Source organism: Denticeps clupeoides, chromosome 2, assembly GCF_900700375.1.
Source record: "Denticeps clupeoides chromosome 2, fDenClu1.1, whole genome shotgun sequence".
In the NCBI taxonomy this organism is placed as follows: Eukaryota; Metazoa; Chordata; class Actinopteri; order Clupeiformes; family Denticipitidae; genus Denticeps; species Denticeps clupeoides.
This window is the reverse complement of record NC_041708.1, coordinates 25718428-25740626: the sequence shown is the minus strand read 5'-3', so window position 1 is coordinate 25740626 and position 22199 is coordinate 25718428. Positions and strand designations below refer to the sequence as shown.

Sequence of the window (22199 nt, the reverse complement as noted above, 5' to 3'; positions counted from 1 at the left end):
CAGTCTTGTTTGTCATAGAAATGTGTCCTACATGTGTAGGTGAAAATATAGGTCAGGGTTGTTGTGCTTCACAACTCAACACAGTGCAGCTCACCAATGGATATGCAAAAATGAGTTATGCATTGTTAAGAAATATGCATTGATGGGTTAAAAGCAGAGGATATATTTTGTTGTGTGCACCGTGTGCTGTGGTTCACAATGACAATCACTTCATTTTCACACACACTGCAGAAACAATAAACTAAAATAAAAATAGAAGACACTCAACAAAATATCAAATAGAACATGGCTGCATTGGGGACCTGAGATGATAATAACACTCAATTTCCTTAAATAAATAAATTAATGTAATTACAGATCAGGTTCAGCAGTTCAGCAGTAAGCGTCACTGTAAGTCTCTTCTCCAAAAATTTCTCCAAATAAACTTTTAAAAACTTTTCCTGGCCAAACTGGTACTAAGAGAGGAGTTGAAAGGAAGTCAGAATTAAATTTGCAAATGAATTTCACAATGCAAGTCCAATTAAGTAGTTTTAAAAAAATAAAAGCTCTTTCAGAAAGTGATGTCATCATAGCAGGAAAATTGCTCCATTCTTATTACGTCTCAAGGTTTTCTTCACAGTTCATTATGCAGATGGAGCAGCCTCACTCAACTCAGACATAAAACACAGCAGCCGAACGAGGCCACTGGCCTGACAGAAGTCAGGGCCAATTATTTAGACACCATAATTTAAAGTAATGTGGCCGAATTGAGATTAAGGCTTCGTCTCAGATGGCCACTTAAAGTGTCATCCCAATAGAGTTAGGCAGTACACAGAGAGAAAAGAAGAGAGAGATGGTCAAGAAGGAAAAGACAGATGTCATTAGGCTGAGTGCATATTAAGTGACTAATGGCTGGAGCACTTTTTTTCTAATTGACATCCTACAGGGCAGTGGCAGCTTATTCTCAGTTGAGCCACCTGTAGGGCTGAAACCCTCATCTCGGTTTAAATCTGAACATATGGACAGGCCTTACAGGATTGGTAAACACATGGTCTGCATTAGCACACACACACACACACACATATATAGATATAGATATAGATATAGATATAGATATATAGAGTAACATATTATTATTAGGATCAAATTATTTCTGCATTTAATTTTTTTGAAAATCAATATGGTTCAAGGGCTATCTGTTGTGCTGTGTTTTTAATTAATAATCATTTGGTTAGTTTGTGATTTGAACCAGCTAGACAAGAACAAATAAATGCAATGGGGAATTTTAAATAATCCCTGGGTGCTGGGGAAGGGAAGCAGCTAAGGGTTTACCAAATGGAGTTGAGGCAGAGGAGGGTTATTGGTGATAGTGTAAAATGATTTATAAATTAAGGTTGTACCATGTGTACCAACAAATTCTGATTGGTCTGTGGCAACTTCCTGCTGGTCAAATGTATAAAGAATGTTCAACTTTTGCTTTTTGGGGACTTTCATTTTCTTTTCCATCAGGAGCTGAGGGTAATTTTCCTATTCTCCACAGTTTTACATATTTTTAAAATCTATATTTTAAAATGTATGTGCAATGTACTTAATAGGATGTTTGTTAAGATGATTGATTGTTGTCTGTCCAGATAAATGGTTTGGTCCAAGACTTCAGTCAACGTTTTCAGGCAAGGAGAGAGTTGATTGGTGATTGGAGAGCGCTACTACTTATGGTTTCTAATTTATATATTTTTAAAACTGTGTTTATTCAAGTTTTTGTTGAAATATTAATATTAATAAATTGAGTCTGACTCCAAACGGCATCCACTTCCTTTCCTGCCACCATCACTGCTCAGCTGTCCTGCACAAGGGGACCTTCATGCCCCCATTACAATGACACATGTAGTGAGACAGCCAACTGCATGCAGCCAACTGACCCCCCACCCTCAGCAGGCTACGGCGTCTCTGCCCCAGACGAATGCTCGCCACGCTCCCGTCCCCAGCCATGTGTGAGACATCAGGAGGTGCCGACGCCCTTCGCCCAGGGCTGCGCTGTACACAGACCTAGCCAAGGGTGACGGGGTGTACAGTCAGCAGACACAAGCTGCTTTAGAAAAAGTGACCTCAGCCTACAGGAGGGGGACCGCTGACGCTCTGCCCTCGCTTAAGATGTGAGTAAACAGACAGCACGGAACAGCGTGGAGTCATTGCCCCGTCTGCAGCAATGCACAGGATGGGTGCAGAGGACACTGCTGGAACAAAAGCAACAGGAACTGATGAATGAATAAAACGCAGCTTTGATAAGAGCTGAGAAAATGGGCTTTATAGTGCCAGACATTGGTCACTCGCTCTGGAACTAATTTTCCAGAGCCACTGTATCTTTGAAGGAGTTATCAACCTCTTTGTTTGTGTAATTTTTTCACAATCATCCCCTTCTCATATGCTTTCGTCGAAGGACCTTTCGCCTAACACCACTCCGCACTAAATAATGCGCGCAAGAGCTGTCAGTCATTGGGCTCCTCCACTCATAAACTTGGTTTATTATTAAAGATCATGTCCTGATGCTTAAGGCAAATGGCGGAAGTTAGAAAATAGTGAACAAACCATTTTATTAAAACCAGAATCAAAGAAAAGTTTAAACACAGATGGCTTTTGGTACAGCAGATGCGAATCCAAAAATTCAAGGTGGTACAACTTTTCCTCATGCATCCCTTCAAAAAGGGCGTCGGCTTTGCAACAAGGCAAGATTAACAGTGCGTCCATTGCTCTGGAACTCTACTGTTCTCTCTGACAGGCTGATTGAGCGACTGAAGCCCGCAATGGCGACGACGCGCAACCTCCCATCCACAGGAAACTGATGTACAACCAGTGAGGTGGTGAATCTTGGCTTATAAAAGGCTACGGGCGCCATCAATCCTGACCCAACCTTCTCCTGTCCTGCATGCTTTATGCCCGGCCACTTTTCTGAGTGGAGTCAGGCTCTTGCATGGCTCTCCGTGTCCGAGCACAAAAGAGTCTTAAATCCTTAAATAAAATCTGCTTCAGAAGTTTCCATTTCTACTGGAAACAAGCCACAGAATGACAGGAAGAACATTTATTATCCAACAAACTCTCCCCTTCATATAATGTTGTTTTCTTTTATCCTTTTTTATTCTTTAAAGTCACATTTAAGTTGTGTGTTTAACACTTCTGATTTAACCTGAATGCGTCAGCATCTCACAGCCTATTTTTTTAAAGAATGTATTTTTAAAAAATAAATGTTTAATGTGGACTGTGAAATGATGCAAAGCACCCAGAAGACTTGCTTTTGATCGCCAGTAAGTCCCAGTTCTCGCCTCATATCTCCAGCCGTCTCCCCATCGCTTTCGTCTCACATCCGCACTCAACATTAGACACTTCCTTTCCCTTTTTCCCAGTTTTCCGGGGTGCACCGCCCACGATTAAGCTCCAATAAGCGATGTGCAGCTGACAATAGCAGCGGCGGCGAGCCCATTGCTTTTAATTGGTGATAAATGAACTCTTGAAGCACGACTGTCCCCACGCTTCCCGTTTTTTTTAATTGTCATGTGGAGAAGCAAGCGGCGCATGCTAATCTGTCCCAGACAAAATAGGAAAACCTTCCAAACATGGACATACATATGGATTTCAAAAGCAGCAATGCTGTGAATTGCTCAAATATCTGACTAGAGTCAAGTCAACTCCTAAACTCAATTGACTTCTCCATATTGAAATTTATACAAATTAAAAAAAAAATCCAGGCACTGTATATAAAAGCATGTGTGCACACAATCCTACTCTTTACCGAGGAAAGCCTGCTCAGCTTACTGCTTTGAGATAATTGTTGGTTGGTGTTACAATAGGGGCTGGATGAAGAGAGACCTCACCTGCTGCAGACAATGAGCCCCAGGTCTGAGGTCCTGGTTTATGGATGAGCCTCTTCCAGGTGCTGTGGTACATTATCACAAGGTCAGCTGGAGGAACACAGAAACGTTCTTCTGAAGATACAGTAGCTCAAGAGGTTCTACTGGTAAAGCATTTTTTTTTCTTTTTTAATAACACCGAGAATAAGGCTTCACTCAGTTTCTATAGACATAGTTAAGGATGTACTGTGTGGTATATCATAATTAAATTTGTCAGGTTTTGACCTTTAAGATGTAGTCTTCATCTGAACTAAAAATGTGGTGATTGTGGTTGAAGTAGGAAGGATAGAAAAAGTATAGAAGAATGATCTGAAGAATGTCACAAATCAAATGTATTATTCTGAAATTATTATATCTGAAATTATTTATTATTCTGAGCCTCTAATCAATGTTTGTTCCCATTCAGTCCAGGCTGCACAATGGGAAATTGTGAAATTTATTCAAATATATAAATATGGCACATATATGTATATTATTCTGAAGGTCTATGTCCATAAATGATTACATTTGTTGCTACAGGATGCAATAAACACGTTGAAATTCCCATTACTCGACATGTAGTCCCATTCATGTTTTAATAACCTTACTTGTATTTGTTCAGAGGACTGATTGCATGTGATTGTCCTCATCTAATCACGCTGTAGGAAAACAGACACAAATGGCGGGTCAATTTACGTGATATTCACAAAGTCACAGGAAAGGCTAAATGCAATTAAAGACATATGGACTAATTACAGTTTTTTAGTGATGTCTTCCCTAACTACACTTCCTGCAGTGTGGTCAATCCAGTGTGAGGTCAAAGCTTCTCCTTTTGCAGTTCATTACCAAAGGCAAAATGATTTTCCTGCTAAATCTGCTTCATGAAAATTTCATAAATCCATAACCCCACAAGGCTTGAAAAAAAGGGAGCTGTGTTAGCAGCAAAGAAATTCACCCTGGTGGGTCTCTCCAAATTGGATTGCAGCCTCAGTGATTATGTGATCAAACATATCTCAAGGAAAAGCTGTGAACTTAAAAAAGATCAAATAAATAAATATCTAATTTGTGCTTTAGTTCATTATGCAGGCCAACATTATAACTATGGGTGAGACTTTTTCCTGATTTATCAAAAAGATTGCATCACATACAATGAACTCCCTGGTTAATTTTAGGCAGGTTCTAGCTTGAAGAAAATAAAATTATACATTAAACTATGATTACATGGTGAAGAAGAGACTCGCTAAATATTAGTGATCTGTAATGTACTCTATATTACAGAAAATCCACACCAGGCAATTCATTAATAAATAAGGTATAGAAGCGTCACACAAAGTTACATGTGAGTAAAGCATGGAAAACCTGCAGACCTTGAGGGCTATGGGCCATGAGGGCCTCGATTTAGATAATGAATGTGCACCCTCCCATCCCCCCGCATCCGACCAATCGCTTTACACAGCCACTGACATCTGTTGAAATGACCCAGATGTGTGACACTTGCCTGACCTTCCCTAAAATAGAACAAGTGTCAAATTCCAGGAAATTCCCCTTGGAGCATCCCAAGAGCAGAGAAACATTCTTTTCACGATTGGAAGCTAACATGCCAGGGGATCCTGAGGGAGCACTTCGGCACTTGTTCCAGAAAAAGATGCCAAAAGCTGTGAAGCTGTGAAATGACAAATTAAATGTTCACTTGAGTGAAGTTATAGAGGGTGTGGCCTCAAATATTTCACATATGCATGAGGACTCACCTAGGATGAGGTGCCAACCCACCCCAGAATAAATTTTCAAAGATTCAATTCAACATCTGTCATGTTGCAACCAAACACAGCCACTCAAACTGAATAAACAATAAAGTGAAAGTGAAAGTGAAGTGATTGTCACACGTGATACACAGCAGCACAGCACACAGTGCACACAGTGAAATTTGTACTCTGCATTTAACCCATCACCCTGAGCGAGCAGTGGGCAGCCATGACAGGCGCCCGGGGAGCAGTGTGTGGGGACGGTGCTTTGCTCAGTGGCACCTCAGTGGTACCTTGGCAGATCGGGATTCGTACCAGCAACCTTCTGATTACGGGGCCGCTTCCTTAACCACTAGGCCACCACTGCCCCTGATCCATGTTATCCTATGCACAAGATGAGGACAACCCTTGAACATGAAATGCACAAGACCATCCAGGACCAACTATTTAAAAAACAATTATTCACTACTTTCTGTATCACTATCTGTTCACTATCTGTTGACATTTTACAGAGCTGTCTGAAGACTTTTAAGACTTTTATCTGCATTATTCACTCTGCTGGAGACCAATAACCTCAAATGTATTAACATGCACAGGACCTGACTCACAAAAAAACAAACAAACAAAAAAAACAAAGAATCAGGACCTATGCTTGGCATTTTCGAGAATTATTTTATGCAGGGAAAATATTTGCAAAATGTTTTTCTGCACATCAGAGGCAGTACAAAGTGGATTGTTATGTATAGATAGATATACAAGAGTGAAAGACCTGACGTGATCCACAAATGCACACACACAAAGCCAAGGCAGTATGGGGTTTAATGAATCAGGTTCTAGGACAAAAACAGTCCAACAGGAAAAAAGATAAAGCTAATTTTTTTTTTTCTTTTGAGAATGGAGAATGAACAAATAACACATACAGACTCACCCAGAGCCCCAGAGAGATACACAGAGAAAGTGAACAGCATAAAGTCACTTGAAGGAAAAAGTTTATTGGTACAACCAGAACAAGCAAGGGCAATTCTGACATCCATCTCCCCCTCACTCCCGCTACCTCTCCATGCTCCTGCATCCATCTCAACCCACCCGTCTGAATGCAGGACTGCAGTCATTTAAGGCAGCTTTAATCAGAAGATGCTGCGTGCAGATTTTTAACTCCACGTTTCTTCTGTGCCAGCAGTCTCGTTCCGACTGCCCCCTCGCCCACATTCATTTCACTAACCACAATCATAGACAAAAAACATGCACACAGCCTTGAAAGACGACCACAATGGGAAGGAAAAAAATGCAATCCCTGCCTCCCAGATACAATTAGAACATTGGACATTTACTTCAGAACAGCAGAACATTAAAAACACAGGCACTCGCCACCCACACGTACCACACACACTGTGGCAGGACTAATTAAAAATGGACATCGTAACAGCCCACTGCTCTCACACACGGAGAGTAGAGCCACTAATGAAGATCCAAACTGAAGAGGAAACATTGGAAGGCTGCAGACCCATTGACAAAATGACGCACACACGTTTCATTATGAAGTGGGGAAAGTTGACTTTCTTTGTCTTCCTCCTGGAGAGGTGGATGACCCATTCGAGAAATCGTTTCAGCACTTATCTCCGACTGGGAGAGAGGAAGGTGGTGTAATTGCTTAACGCTAATCTGCACCCCGACCCACTTTTTTTTATACCTGCAGGAGGTGCACAACAGCTAGTACAAAGCCAGGTCCTTCAAATCCTGACCTCCAAAGAGAATTCTTTATTATTTCAGGACAATACTTTTCTTAAAGTAGGAGCTATAAATGTTTAACAAAATAATTATTGACCCCCCCACAGTCTATTAAAGTGTTTTGCAAACTAATCATCTAATCGTGAAGAAAATGCATTGTTCACATGAGCAAGTGAGCTTTACTGTCATTTCAGCTACATACTACATGTTACATAATGAAATGAGACAATGTTTATCTGGAACCAGGAGGTACATGCAACATTTAAATAAAAATGTCAAATACTGACATAAAGTGCACGTGTGTCAACAAACCAAGCTAGCTAAAGTGCAATGATAATAAGTGATCATGATAATATAAAAATTAGCATTGTGCCTGTACAGAACCTTACATCCACCCAACAAAATATTACTATGTCACAACACAATGAGTAAACATGTTTGAGTAAACACTCAAATTGTATACTTTACATTTACGGCATTTATCAGACACCTTTATACAAAGTGACTTACAATCAGTAGTTACAAGGACAGTCCCCTCTGGAGTCTTAACTTAGGGTTAAGTGTCTTGCTCAGGGACAAAATGGTATTAGGTAAACTTGAACCTGGGTCTTCTGGTTCATAGTAAGGGTGTTGAAATTAATCATGTAATCAATGCATTGTGATGCATACCTGGACGATATTGCATAAATGCAGTACGGAACATAATCAATTACATCAGAATGACATTGCTTAGTGATTTTCTGCGGTTAAAAAGTAGTGTCGGTAGTGACTGATCTGAGTACAGCGCCGCTTCGGGTCGAAGTTTAACGCAGCCTGGGGATCAACAAGCAGAGAAACAGTCTGTGTTCAGTCTACGCTCACCTGACGCCACGGACGTTACTGCATTTTGTACCAACAGAAACGCAGCGCTGTGCGTTAAGACTCGCAGTGGTGGCTTAGGTGTCAGCACCAACATGGAATTGTGCCAGAACTCTGTGCAAGCCTCTAGCTAGCTGAGGCAGTGGTGGTCTAGAGGTTAATGAAGCGGCCCCGTAACCAGAAGGTTGCCGGTTCGAATCCCAATCCGTCAAGGTGCCTCCTTCCCCACACACTGCTCGCCAAGGGTGGTTAAAAGCTTAAAAGCAGAGGACACGTTTCGTTGTGTGTGCTGTGTTGCAGTGTATCACAATGACAATCACTTCACTTTAACAATCACTAGCTACTGTTCACTGCTACTGTGAGATGCACATCTTCTTATTCACCGCGAGACTCCACCTCAGTGTTTGTAATAGGAGTGTACATTCGATTCAGCGGTAATGTGATGGTGGCGCTCTGTGTGCTGTATGGAGCTATTAGCAATCTGCAGAATGTACAGCCTGATGGACTACTGCCAGAGATTTTGAGCATACAAATCTCAAGTCAGTTCTCCCTAAATTCCATCAACATGTACCAGTGTGTACCGGGCAGAGCTCCGCCCCATCTTAGACAATCGGATTACATCACTGTTATGCTAATTCCAGCATACAGGCCGCATGTCAGGCACACAAAACTGGTTTTGAAGCAGGTGAGAACCTGGCTGACAGGAGCCATTTATGCTCTTCAAGACTGTTCTGAGTGCACTGACTGGCTTATGTTCAGGGAGGCTGCAACCAACGGAGACACCATCAACTTGGAGTGCACAATATCAGTGAACAGCTACATCAGCAAATGCACTGATTACAGTCTTCAAGTCTATCAGTTCACGCCCCAACCAGAAGCTGTGGATGACGTCAGAGAACTGCTCAAAGCTTGAGACGCCGCTTTCAGCAAGGGTGACAAGGTGCCCCTAAGAACATCAAGGACCAAACTGTCTTGATCCATTAGAACAGCAAAATGTGAATACAAGCAGAAAATCCATATTCACTTCCAGGACAGCAGAGACACACGGTGCATGTAGCAGGGCATCCAGGCCGTCACAAACTACAGGACTAAAAAATCTGCCTGTGACAGTGACACGTCCCATCTGGATGTGCTGAATGACAATGCATGGTTCGACACCAGCTGCTGAGTCTAACCATGGCGTAAGTGAGAGACTCTTAAACAGTTGACTCATGAAAGTCTGCTGGACTGTGCAGAGAATGTGCAGACCAGCTGGCAGGTGTTCTCACTGACATCTCTAACGTCTCACAACCACCATGATGAAGTGCTTCGAGAGGCTATTCATGGAAAGACACATATGCAAGAATGCTGTTCATAGACTTCAGTTCAGCATTCAACACCATGATTCCTCAGCTCCTGATTGACAAGCTGAACCTGCTGTGCCTTAAAGTGAAAGTGAAGCGATCCAATGCTGTTCACCCTGCTGACCCATGATTGTGCAGCAATGCAATGCTCCAAAAACATCAAGTTCGCCAATGACATGAAAGTGAAGGTGGGTCTCATCAGCAAGAACGATGAGTCAGTTTATAGGAGGAGGTGCAATGACTGATCTAGTTCTGAAGGACAAAATGAAAGGGATGATTGTTGACATCAGAAGAGAATAGAGGGACCACTCTCCACTGAACATTGACAGGTCTTGTGAACAAAATAAAATTTCCTTGGTGATCTAGAGAACCTTTCCTGGGCTTCCAGCACCAGCTCAACAGCCAAGAAAGCCCAGTCATGTCTTTACTTTCTCTGAAGACTGAAGAAAGCCAATCTCCCACCCCTCATTCTCACCACATTCTATAGAGGGATATTCAGAGCCTTCTCAAAGTGAAAGTGAAATGATTGTGTTTGTGAAGCACTGCAGCACAACACATGGTGCACACAACAAAATGTGTCCTCTGCTTTTAACCAATCACCCTTGGTGAGCAGTGGGCAGCCATGACAGGTGCCTGGGGAGCAGGGTGTGGGGACGGTGCTTTGCTCAGTGTCACCTAAGTGGCACCTAGGTGGTTTGGGATTCGAACCGGCAACCTTCTGATTACAGGGCCACTTCCTTACCCTCTAAGCCATCACTGCCTATTACCTTTTACTGCACTATTCAATTTTGCGCAGCAGTATTTGCATTATTTTTTGATTTGCGTCTTCAATATTGATTTCACTAGTTTAATGCTTTCTGTCTCATTCTTGTCTACATGGTTTTGATAAATGTTAGTCTTGCACTGCCTATGTCCACTTTTTCACTTTATGTAGCCTGGTACTCAATGTTGCACAAGACCATTTGGTCAGTATGTTTAAATGTAGCACCAGATTCATATACTGTCTAACATGTATGTAGCTGAAATGAAAAAAAGCTCATTTTAACACTTGAACATAAACAGTGTGTGACATCATCAAGTGGCCAAAAGATGTATTGCAGTGTTTGCCTGAGGTGGATTTACAATCCATTGCTTGCTCCTAAAATAAATTATTCAGATTTATTCATTTTTCACAACACACAAGCAGAAACCACAGAAAATCGAACAATTGAAATGCAACTTAAATTCTGAGCTTCCATGGGAAAAAAAGCTCTGGAGGTGCCGATTTGACATGATAAACTGAGAGATTGTACAGCCCGCAGTGAGCGACGGTCCTGATCCTCTGTGTTTATGCTCTGTTGCCATTTTGAAGGAGTTCTGGAGTCTCGGGCTTGAGGGATGGTGGGGGTGATGGAGGGGGTGCGGTGTGTGTGGTGACCTTGTGTGAATGAAACAGGATCTCCTCTGAGATGCCTCTCAACGAATATCATCCACATGCAGCCACCCACAAAGGACATGCAACCAGTGCTAAGGTTCTGCCCCAGTCCATGTAATGATACTCTCTATACTCTCTATTTGTGCATGTGTGTGTATCTGAGACAGAAACCATGCATTATCTAGAGTAAAAAGAATACTATCTGCTCTACACATAACACGGATTGCATAGAATTTGCAATAGGTAGAAATTTTGTTAAAATTTCTCAGATGAGTAGTGACCATAAAGGCCAGCCATGGTAGAACACCCCATGCTGATTCAGCTGATTTCCTTAATTTCTCTGCCTGGTCAAACCCTTTTGTTGTAACTTTCTACAGAATTCTAAACAAATTGGATTTTAATTAAATGACAAAAAAATCCCTTTAGTTCAGGATTAGTGATATCCAGATTAATATGACTATACAGCATGCATTTGTGGCAACATGTATTGATTAGAAATGTATCTGATCATTCTGTAGAGCAAGCATATTATCCATTAACCTTTTGACATTTTTGTGTAGGAAACAGAAAAAAAAAAAAAAAAAAGTTAGCCGTAGACATTTAATAATGCTTCGGTCTAACAATTGTCTTAATAGATAAATGGGAAAGTTGATCCTATGTCATCCAACAGCTCCAGAGCAGTATCTTCTAAAGAACATGACAGAACATTAAAATAAATAAATAAATAAATACAATAATAATAATAAATCCCACAGTTGCAATGCTGCATGCTGTTACTCAAGATCTCACTTTTTACCTGAGTAATTGTCGCTCTGACATTTAGCGTTTGGCCAAATTGGCCTGTTTCCACGCATCCGTTAGTTACACCGCGTCAGACCGGCTCAGCCAAGCACAGAGCTGTAATTTTGGGACCTGGCTCATGGTCCAGACAATCACAGAGCAGCAGCGGCAACTCTGAGCTTAATGCAGGGGCCAAAGTAGTGTGCACAACATATTACTATTAATTGAGAAACGAGTCATGGATGCATACAACATACAATTTAAAGCTCTCCAGAGATCACTTTCACTCTGTTCCAGTCACCCCATTTAGTTGTGGGAACCGGAATCGCAGGGCTAACCCACGGTATTAGTTTTCAGTACCACTACTCGTAAATTTTGAACAGTGTACAGCGCGGCCTCCCTTTAGAGGTTTATGCTCCGTTTGTTTCATAACCTCTGTTATGAATTGTTAAGAAGCTCCCATTCGAAAATCTCATTGGCGGAGCTTTGTTCATAGAGGTTGTAAAATACCCATAACTGTACACCTGTGACCCGTGTCTCTTGAATTTTGTATTAAGAACAGTGGCTGAAAGCCTGTAATAAAATAACTGTAAGCCACGGCCTCTTGTGGCTTATGGGTTAGATAGATTATTTTGTATATCTAAGCACACTTTTTTGGGGGGACAGATAGAATCAATATTAAACACAGTTTTTTTTTTTCTTTCAAAAAGAAAGATTAGATTATGGGCAGACATTTAAATACTGGTACAGAACCCAGCTTTGCTTCCATTACATACTGTTTTGATGATGAAAAGTTGAGAATGCAGGGATTGTACAATACTGGGATTCAATTTGTCCTGATACAATTAACGTCAAAACATTCTGTTCTACAATTGAAAACGCACACACACATTATATAAAAGTTCCACATCGACTTTCTTTTGTCTTTGCTTATAACGAATACATAAACAAACCGCTCAGTTGGTATGAGTGATGTTGCCATCTGTCGACATTGCTATAAAGCTGATTTCAGGTTTTGATGCAGGAGGGGTGTGCATGTGTGTGTGTGTGAGTTTTTTTTTTGTACACCTCTTAACGCATCTGTCAATGGTTGTAATATTTTATTCAGATGTGTTTCCTGTCCCAGCCCTTTTTTACACTGATACTAGACACACAATTTGTCATTTTCCCCCCATGTTCCCTCTGCCTTTAGCCAAGTGTGCACTTTTCTTCAGCGCAACATTAATGCAATAGCAGTGTCCCGTTTAGGTATTTCTTTAAAACAATTTCATTTGAAGAATGAACCTTTCAAAAGAACCTTGTTGTCTTATTTGCAAACTATTTTATTTCTTAATTTTTTTCCCTCTTACAAATTTGGACAATTGAAAGTACATTTTATACAGTATAAGTTAAACTGCAGTAATATCCTGCTAGGACGTTTTTTAATGATTGTAATTAAAATGGGAAAAAAAACATTATTTTGCCAGCCATTGACGGTTTTGACCAAATTGTCAAACAGGTCTCTATACATCACTCATATAAACAAATGTGTGCTTTGAATCATAAAGGCATTACGTTTACCAAAAAGAGCATTTGCACACAGAAATATTAGCATGAAGAGCTCTAATAGAGACCCTGGCTCGTATGTAATCCTCACAGAAAACGGGAGCCAGTTTTCAGGCTGAGGTTTCACACGACTGTACGGAAAAACGCCTGAATGGCTCTGCTTTATAGTTTGATGCCCATGGCAAGTCTGCATTTCCTGAATTAGTCCTTAATGGCCCGCATGTGTGTAATTGGGATTATTACACCACGTTACATCACAGAGCATACCTCCAGCAGGCGCTTTAATATTTAGAAATGGATCTTGTTCCAAGCATCCGGCAAATAATTACAGTGCTCTGCTCAGGCAGCCCGTATTGACTGAGAGGAGAAAAAATAAAAAAATAAAAGCATTTTTCCCCCTTCATTTTCCTTGATATCAAACCCCCCGTTGGCAAAACTCATAGCACAAAGATTCAATTGCACACATTGGAGGACCTCAAAGATGTTTACAAATCCAAAAGAAATACTTGCAGCGTAGTGTTTGCTTCTGCATCGGTACTCTCAAATCAAATGCAGTGAGCGCGCTCAATTACCAGCTATTACCAACAACAGGCAATATGTCAGCCCAAAGCACGCTCTTCAAATCGTATTAATACCGCATCTACTGTACCATGAAAAACGCAAATATTTAGCCGGTTTTCTTGAAGTTGTGGTTTAAGTCAATGCTGATAGTGAAAATATTTTTAGACAGAAGATGGGAACTACGGCCAGTTCTCTCTCAACATCTCACAGATGTTAATGGTCAGGAGGTTGTGCACTGTAGACAATTGTTATTAACCTTGACATCCAACCTCCAAATACTAATCAAGTCATGTTTGTGTAGAAATCCATTTGTACCAAAATGAAAGACATTTGACATTTTTGGCATTTGTGATAATAAGATATATGTGTGCTCAGTGTCCTTGACCTTTGAACACAAAGTGGACAAAAAGATAGTTGGCTGGAAAACGCAATGCTTCTAGTGAAAAAAAAAAGTGAAAGTGAAAGCCATTGTGAACTGCAGTACAGCACATTGGCACCTCAGTGGCAGACACATAACACATAATAGGAGAAGCAAATAAATAAATAAATAAATAATTAGTATAAAATCAAGTTCTGGCTGTAGCCATTATTGGACATTCTACAGCACAATATGTTTTTATTCTTCAGCCCAATAGTCAGAAGCACATTAAGAACATGTTGCAAAGCAAGGTCAACAGCATGAGCTCAATCCCCTAAATATCTACATAATGGAATTAATCTCACATTGGGTTTTATATTTGGTTCCCAAACAGCAGAACACAGCTTTCCAGGAAATGAGGCATGTGAGTGAGAGTAACTACTGACCCTCGCTCTCAGGCCTTCACTTCCACAGCCCTCCCTCCTTTTTGTTAATTCATGGAATCAATACAGCACTCATCCATAATTCAGCATGTCTGTTCGCACGCACACATCCATCGCAGTGGGTTCACTTGCATGAGATGAAGATGCTCAGTTTTAGCTGTTGGAGTGCTATGGAGTCAAACAGAGTTTCCGACACGGCTACACACACACACAGGAGAAAAATCACAGTTAATTCCAGGGTCTCAGACTAATGAAATTGGTACTCACTGTGTTATCGCACTGCCCAGTTCTGTTTCTTTTTAAGATGTTCAAGACTGTAAGTGTAGCTATCGAACTGGTCAGAGGTGGCAATGCCAGACCAATAGACTCCTGTGATACCTCTATAGAACACTGATCTCACTGCCCTGAGGCTTGAGAGCTGCTGTGCAGGTTATACAGGTTCATGTTTAAGGGGCTCAGTGGGTCAAGATATAGCCCTCAAGGCTTTCCAGATTTATTATGTTTACAGCGACCTTAACCTTAAGTCTCATCGACTTCTTATTTGGGTCAAAGCAAAAGGACCAAACTAATTTAATGTAAAACAATCTTAATTTGAAGTAGCCAGAAAACAAGATGGCGGTACATATTCATTAATACCAAAATGTGAACAGTTAACAGATATAAATGGACAAGTATTATGAATACATTACTCTTATGTACTATAATTAACCACCTTACTGAATAGACTTTGGAATTCAGTAGGTCTTCTGATGATTAATTCCAAAGACACCCATGTGTTCACCTGTGAGCTTCTAGAATTGTTATGACCTTTCACCCCTTTACATATGGCCCTCCACCAAAGAAATCATTTGTCTTCTGCTGAGACAGACAATGTGGAAGAGGCTGCCCACAATGATACTAGAACTCTTGATACGCTGGTTCCATACCTCCCCAGTAAACCTGAGCGGCCACCCATCACCAGGATTTACTGTAGGAGAAACAGGCCACTCACCTCCCTGCCAGTCCCGTCGACCCCGGCCACAAATCCCAGCCAGTGTCACAGTGATTTCCTCCTCCAGTGGATAACTGCGCTCCTCTTTTCTCCTGGGGAAAACTGGGAGAAAGAGGACGGCAGGTGAGGTAATGGCTCTCCCACCTCTCACATACAGCCCCCAAACAGCAGGCATTCCTCTTTCAGAACCATACGGAGGCAGACACGTGTTTGTTTTTCATTCAATAATCATGCATGGTGGATTATTTGTGACAAGATTAATTTGCATTTCATTAGTGGCAACACGCATATGGTATAATCAGAAATATGAACTTGATCAAATGAAGAAATAATAAAACCCATTACAATCTCGGGCGTTCACTGTCTACTACACTTCTATAGAAGTGGCTAATGAAAAACGGAAGCTCTCTAATTCTAATGAGAAGTCTGTAATGAAGCACTGGTACCAGCCCTCCCTCCACAAGCACTGAAGCATTAATCCTCAACAGTATTTCTCATGTGCAGCCGGATATAGAACAGAGTCTAAAAACAGGCGCTCTATTCAAGGACACATCCCACAGGAACAGTCCTTTCCTACGGATCATTGATTATAACAAATTACACAAATGACCCAAACAGATTCTCCAGTAGTGTGTACAGTGCAGCATGCCAGAACCTGCACCATGGCTGTGCGCTAGTCTGCCGGTCACACTAAATCCTGCATGCCTTCAGTACTGTAAAGAGCATGCTCGCTATGCCCAAAATGGCCCAATTCTGCCCATTCCGATTTTATATAAGCATGTGCTCATGGGCTTCCAGTTACTGTTGTAATACGGTACCTCCTGCACATAATATTTCATTCCAACCTCACAAATTCGCAACTCATGACCTTGAAGGTGTGAGGGCATGTCTCTGACCGCCACACCACTGTGCTTCCCACATCATAATTTACAGCACAATCATTGACCCCAACTCCATGACAAATTAGTGTCATGTACATGGGACACTAATACTCTACTAATAATCACAGATGAAAAGTCAAGGTAATTAAAGAGCACAAGACAAAAGGCAAACATGAAAATCCGGTCTGGACGACTTGAAACCGGAGTACAAGAAAATGTTGGTAAGGTGACTTTCACATTTTGGAGGTCTAATATTGTATGAAGTCAAACAAATGACGCATATGAGTTCCACTGAGATCAACATATGGAGTTCATATAGTGACTCAGATGATGCTTTTCTTAATTGCCGAGAGACATCCGGGTGTAGGTGGGTGGGTGGGGGGTGGGAAATGCACACTCACATCTCCGAGTTCTGCGACGATGGTTGGACATTAGTCAGAGCAGACATATGGCAAACGAGTGATTTATTTCCATGGCGAGGGAAGGTAGTGGTGCTGAGACGGTGTGCCTGAGATTTCAAAGAGCACACATTAATCTGCTCCCCATTGGCGTGCGGGCCAAGGAGCGAGTTCAAGGTGGAACGGAAAACAAGATGTAGAATCCAGAGACTGGCAGGCACACTGGGAAAGGACAAAAGGAGTTGTCTTCCATGTTCTGTGCTACAACTACAAATCCCCCCGATTTGAGTAAAATCTTCATTCTGATCCAGTCATGTCATTGGTTTAGTTACAGCAGCGAGGACTGCAAAGGGAATAATGATATGCAAGAAATTCTAACGAAAAAGTAGGTGTGGTCCAAAAATAGGGCCCTATTTTCAAACTGGCACTAAACGCAGTACCAAAAAAAAAAAAACTTTGGTCAAAGATCTTCTCATATTTGATATGATGAGACTAATAATTAAACATGATCTCTCATGTGATTTATTGTTTGACCCAAATAATCCAGAATGAGGGAGTGATATAGAGGTGTCAATCATCAGGTTCCAGCCATTTTAAACCAGTTTAAAAAGCAGAATTAAAGATTGTGAACTTGTGAAAACCCCCTTATGTTCTGTGCTTCATCTCCATCTCCACAGTTGACACTGGGCTGCTGGGTGGAGGGCAGTGTTGTTCCAATGCGCATACTCATGTATTTCCAGTTGGAGTACATGCACCTCCAACATGCAGGCTCGTCACAATGTTGGATGACAGTATTTTCATCGGCACACTTGAGGAGTTTAACAGCTGTGTCCTTGGAGGCAGAGGAGAAGAGAACACATCCCTGGGGGACGTGTCAACTTCTATTACCCCTTGCGCTCCCTAAAACTAAAATGTCTCTAACATGCTAATGTTACAATAAAAATTGTGTTTTGCCACTAAAGGAGACCTTGCACCCCAACCCCATTTTTCTAAAAGCTTTAAATGTGCAAGGATTTTTTTTTGGAGTAACCATGAGTTTGTGAGTAGAGTTATATGGCAGCTCACTTTTCAAAACCAATTTTCATCTGAGGGGAAAGACCTTTTGTGTGTGACAAGCAAAATGAACCAAAAGTGGAGTGATTACCCCCAAACCACAGGCAGGCAGATGACTCGATAAAGCGGCGGCACCTGAGTGATGGGCCTTAATGAGCTGTAATTTCCTTTAATTGACTGGTTTGTGTAATCGCCTCAGCCCGCCTAATGATGGGGCCAGGTGAGCCCTCTGATGGGGTTTTCTTCAACTGATGAGCTCGTTAGAAGCAGGAAAAAGTCACAGATGCCACTCTGAGGAAGATTACTTTTGAAGTCACCCCCCCCCCCCCCCCCCCCCCCCCAGCACAACCTTCACCCACCGTATGAACGCACAAACACACACACGAGCATGAACGCAGCTGTGTGTGTGCGTGTCAGCTGTTCAAAAATTTCACCACTAACAATGCATCCAATAGTGTTAATAATAAACATTTACTATATTATTATTATTATTATGGCACCAACAAACCTGAAATGAAATGCACCGTCATCTGCTCAGCAGTGACCTTTCAAAAAGGCTTCTTTCATGACTGGCTGAGGGTCCCATGCCACCAAACACCTCCTGTTAGATTTAACATTTGAGGAAATGTCTAGCCAACATGTTTTCTGCCTGATTTATGGACCATGGGCCTTCACCCACCGTATAAACACACAAACACACATACAAATATGAACACAGCCGTGTGTGTACGTGTCAGCTGTTTAAAACTGAGCTTAATTTCACCACTAATAATGCATCCAATAATGTTGATAATAAACATTTCCAATATTATTATTATTATGGAACCAACAAACCTGAAATGAAATGCACCGTCATCTGCTCAGCAGTGACCTTTCAAATAGGCTTCTTTCATGACTGGCTAAGGGTCCCATGCCACCAAACACCTCCTGTTAGATTTAATATTTGAGGAAATGTCTAGCCAACATGTTTTCTGCCTGACGTATGGACCGTGGGCCGCCTTGGTGCGCATCCTCAGAAGCTGGTATTTATCCAAGGTCTCGCACATTAAAACAAAAAAAAATAAACATGCCTACTGTACGTCAGTATGGAGAGCGGGGTGAATTATGTGCACCTGTCTGAAAACAGGTATTTTTTTCTGGTCTTATAAAGCCTTGGCTCTGGCTCGCCATTGTGTCGTGTCGGTGTGAAATAACCAGAACATAAATACAGCTGCCTGAGAAAAACGAATAAATATATAAAAAAACAGGAAGAAGCCCTGGCCTACCCACTCACTTCAGGCATGCACACGGATCACTAGCACTTTCAGTTAATTAAGCTGCTACAGTTATTAATTAACTATCCGTTATGTATAGTCATCCATTCCAACTGTTATGTTGCTTTAAATATCCGTGTAGAATTGCAGCCACTTCAGTGTATATTGCTGAATGCCGTATCAGGTTCATACACCCACCAGATGTCATTGATTTGATGTAGACAAATTCAATAGAAAAGTTAATGATCAAGATGAACCCTAAGCATCTGTTCATAGCGCATTCATGTAAAAAAGAAAAACAAACAATTATTTTGAAAATGGAGGGAAAAAAAGTTTTCACTTTTATACAAATAAGATTTTAGCAGAACTTGTGACTCTTTACAAATTGGATTTTCTGTTAACACAATATAAAAGCCAGTACATGAAAAATACACTCTGAAACAAAGACATGAAAATGCTATATTAATGGTGTTGTGTTTTATGTTCACAAATTAGAAAGGAAATGGCCAATACTGGCAACCATGAGAATTGAGACATGACAAATGACAACGAGATGTGTCGAGATGAGACGTGAGGATGAAGCATGAGAAGTATGAAAAGTGAAGAGTGAGGATGTGTGTGAACTGATGCATAGATTCATACATGTAAATTATCACTATATATTTCCTCATATCAACCGATTAGATGTTTTGATCGATTTTTTCCAGAATATTTTTTTATATTGCCAGACTGAAACCAAAGACAGCGTAGATAAACAGTTTATTAACCGATAAAACCATTACTTTTGTTGCCCTCCTCTGCTTTTTTTTCAGCCATTTTTCTAGCTGTGAACCGTTTCACGTGGTTCTGTTGCATTGATTCTGGGACACTCTCCCTCTACCAGTTAAATACTATCCCGCCTTCACTGAAACCTAATTTATTTCGCTAAGTAAACCAAATCAGGATGCCTTTTGTCTATTGAATTAGATTTGTTCCAAAATTATTAAACAAAAACTTTACTGACTGAAAAGTTAAAATCATACGAATTATTGAGTTTTGACACAAATCTCTCATGTGGGAGGGACTTCTTGTCATTAGCCAGAAAAATACTTGAGTGATGGGGCCCTGGTATATAAATGACACACTGACGGACAGCCCCTTAATTATGTGACTGGTGATCATGCATGGATTGCTGCTTTGTTACTTTGTCAAAAGCCTCAGTTCCGGAGGCAACTGCCAGCATGCGAATGGTTTTTAAAACAATAGGCGGAAAAAGAACTTGCAGCATGAAAACCACACAAACCCAGCTTCATCCGAACCGTTCGTTCCTGCCAACCTCCAAATGCAAAAGCTTTGCCCCACTCCCACCCATAGGACGAGGCCCTGTCACATTCACTCTAGTCAGTGAGCGTGTGCTGCAGACACCTGAGTTGTGGGCGCCAGGAGTGCATGATGCACCCAAACCTTGGGGCCGGTGCTGACGAGCGGCTGGCTGACGTTGATGAATGCGGCTGTCAAGGGGAGTGGGGTGGATGTCTAAATTACATTAAATTCATCCTGTTTCTGCTCTTCACTCAAGGCTAATGCCGAAACATCAGAGCAAACTCCCGAAGGGCGGCTACGCAGAGGGGAGGAAGAGGTTCTATTTTTCTCGCTCTGTTTTTTTGCAATAGTTTCTGTCAGCCCACGGCTGTAGATATGAGGTCTGTCTGCAGCATATAATGCATATGTCAGTTCATCTTGAGTCATTGCCTTGGTAATTGCATTTGCTTTTTTCTTCCATACGGAATCAGCGATGCTTAATAATGCTATTCATGACCAAGACGCAATTTTGCATTCCCACCTAAAGATAAAGTTAATTACATAAGCAGCGACATGTCTAGCTTTTGCTGGGTTTTATATAATATGTCTTTATAGTATTCGATTGCACTCAACTGAACTCACTTCTCTGTTCCATCAGCAGAAACTAAAAGCCTCTATGTATAGCTGAAATATTGGATGCTCTATGCGTTTGGTGTTATCTGAACAAGATCACTTTCCAGGGTATATATTTTGGGGTTTCCCAGCATCCATAAAACCAATTCACCCAACATGCATGTATTTGAACATACAGGAAGCAGATAAGGGGATTTGAAGCAGGGTCACCTTGTGAGGAAATTGCAGCAACCACTGCACCACCAACACTGTCATTTTTTTACAATTCCAAGTTCAGTTTATTTGTCAAATACATAGTTATACAGGATACAACATGCATCAAAATGTATCTTGAACCGCTTACATTGGACTGTGCAACTTTAACTATGCCCAGTTTTAATATGCAAGGTAGGCTTAAATGGTGTAAAATGCAGTTTTTGCAGTATTAGATATTTCATGACATGGGTTGTCTATGGGTGACAAACCATTGACCAAAGAAACATCTCTTGTTCTATTATTTATAGAAACGCGTACACTTCATTATTGGACCCCAAAAATAAATTACAAAAGTTGTTGACAATGCATAAAACAGAGTGCCATACAGGGCTTCCGTGACCAGATTGCTTAGACCACCCTGTATTAAGCCTGCTCTGAGGACCTGTTGACCAAGTAACCAGACACCAGGGGAAATGAAAAATTGAAAAGCTGGAAACCCTACCACCTGTCTTTTTAGACCAGCTCGACCTCTGCACGCACACAGGCACAAACTGGTTAAAACCCCTATGATCTGGAAGGAATAGAGAAGGAGGCTTCCATTGGAGATCTGTTGAGATGATGTGACTTATTAGGTCCTGCTTCAGTCCAATCAGGACTGAATCAGTTGCAAATACAGCCAAATACAGCTGGTTTTCAACAAAGTTAAAGTGGTGCGAGATCTGAAGTGGCTTCACACTACTACACTGAGTTTGAATGCTCTCCCTGTTCCCATGAATGTGTGTGTGTGCTCCCTGTTGTGGACTGGGACACTACCCAGTGATTTTGAAAAAAGAAAAAAACAATTTTTTTTTTTTACAATATCCATTCAAAAACAATCTTTAC

General features: G+C 41.2%; 1 protein-coding gene across 1 annotated transcript in view; it reads right to left on the bottom strand.

Annotated features, from left to right (window-relative positions):
* Positions 1–22199, bottom strand: part of LOC114767330 (cadherin-18-like) — a 194266-nt gene that overhangs the window by 128502 nt on the left and 43565 nt on the right. Inside the window, exon 2 of the mRNA XM_028959042.1 lies at positions 15624–15725. The gene's annotated coding sequence lies outside the window, so the exon portion shown is untranslated. The remainder of the gene's footprint in view (positions 1–15623; positions 15726–22199) is intronic.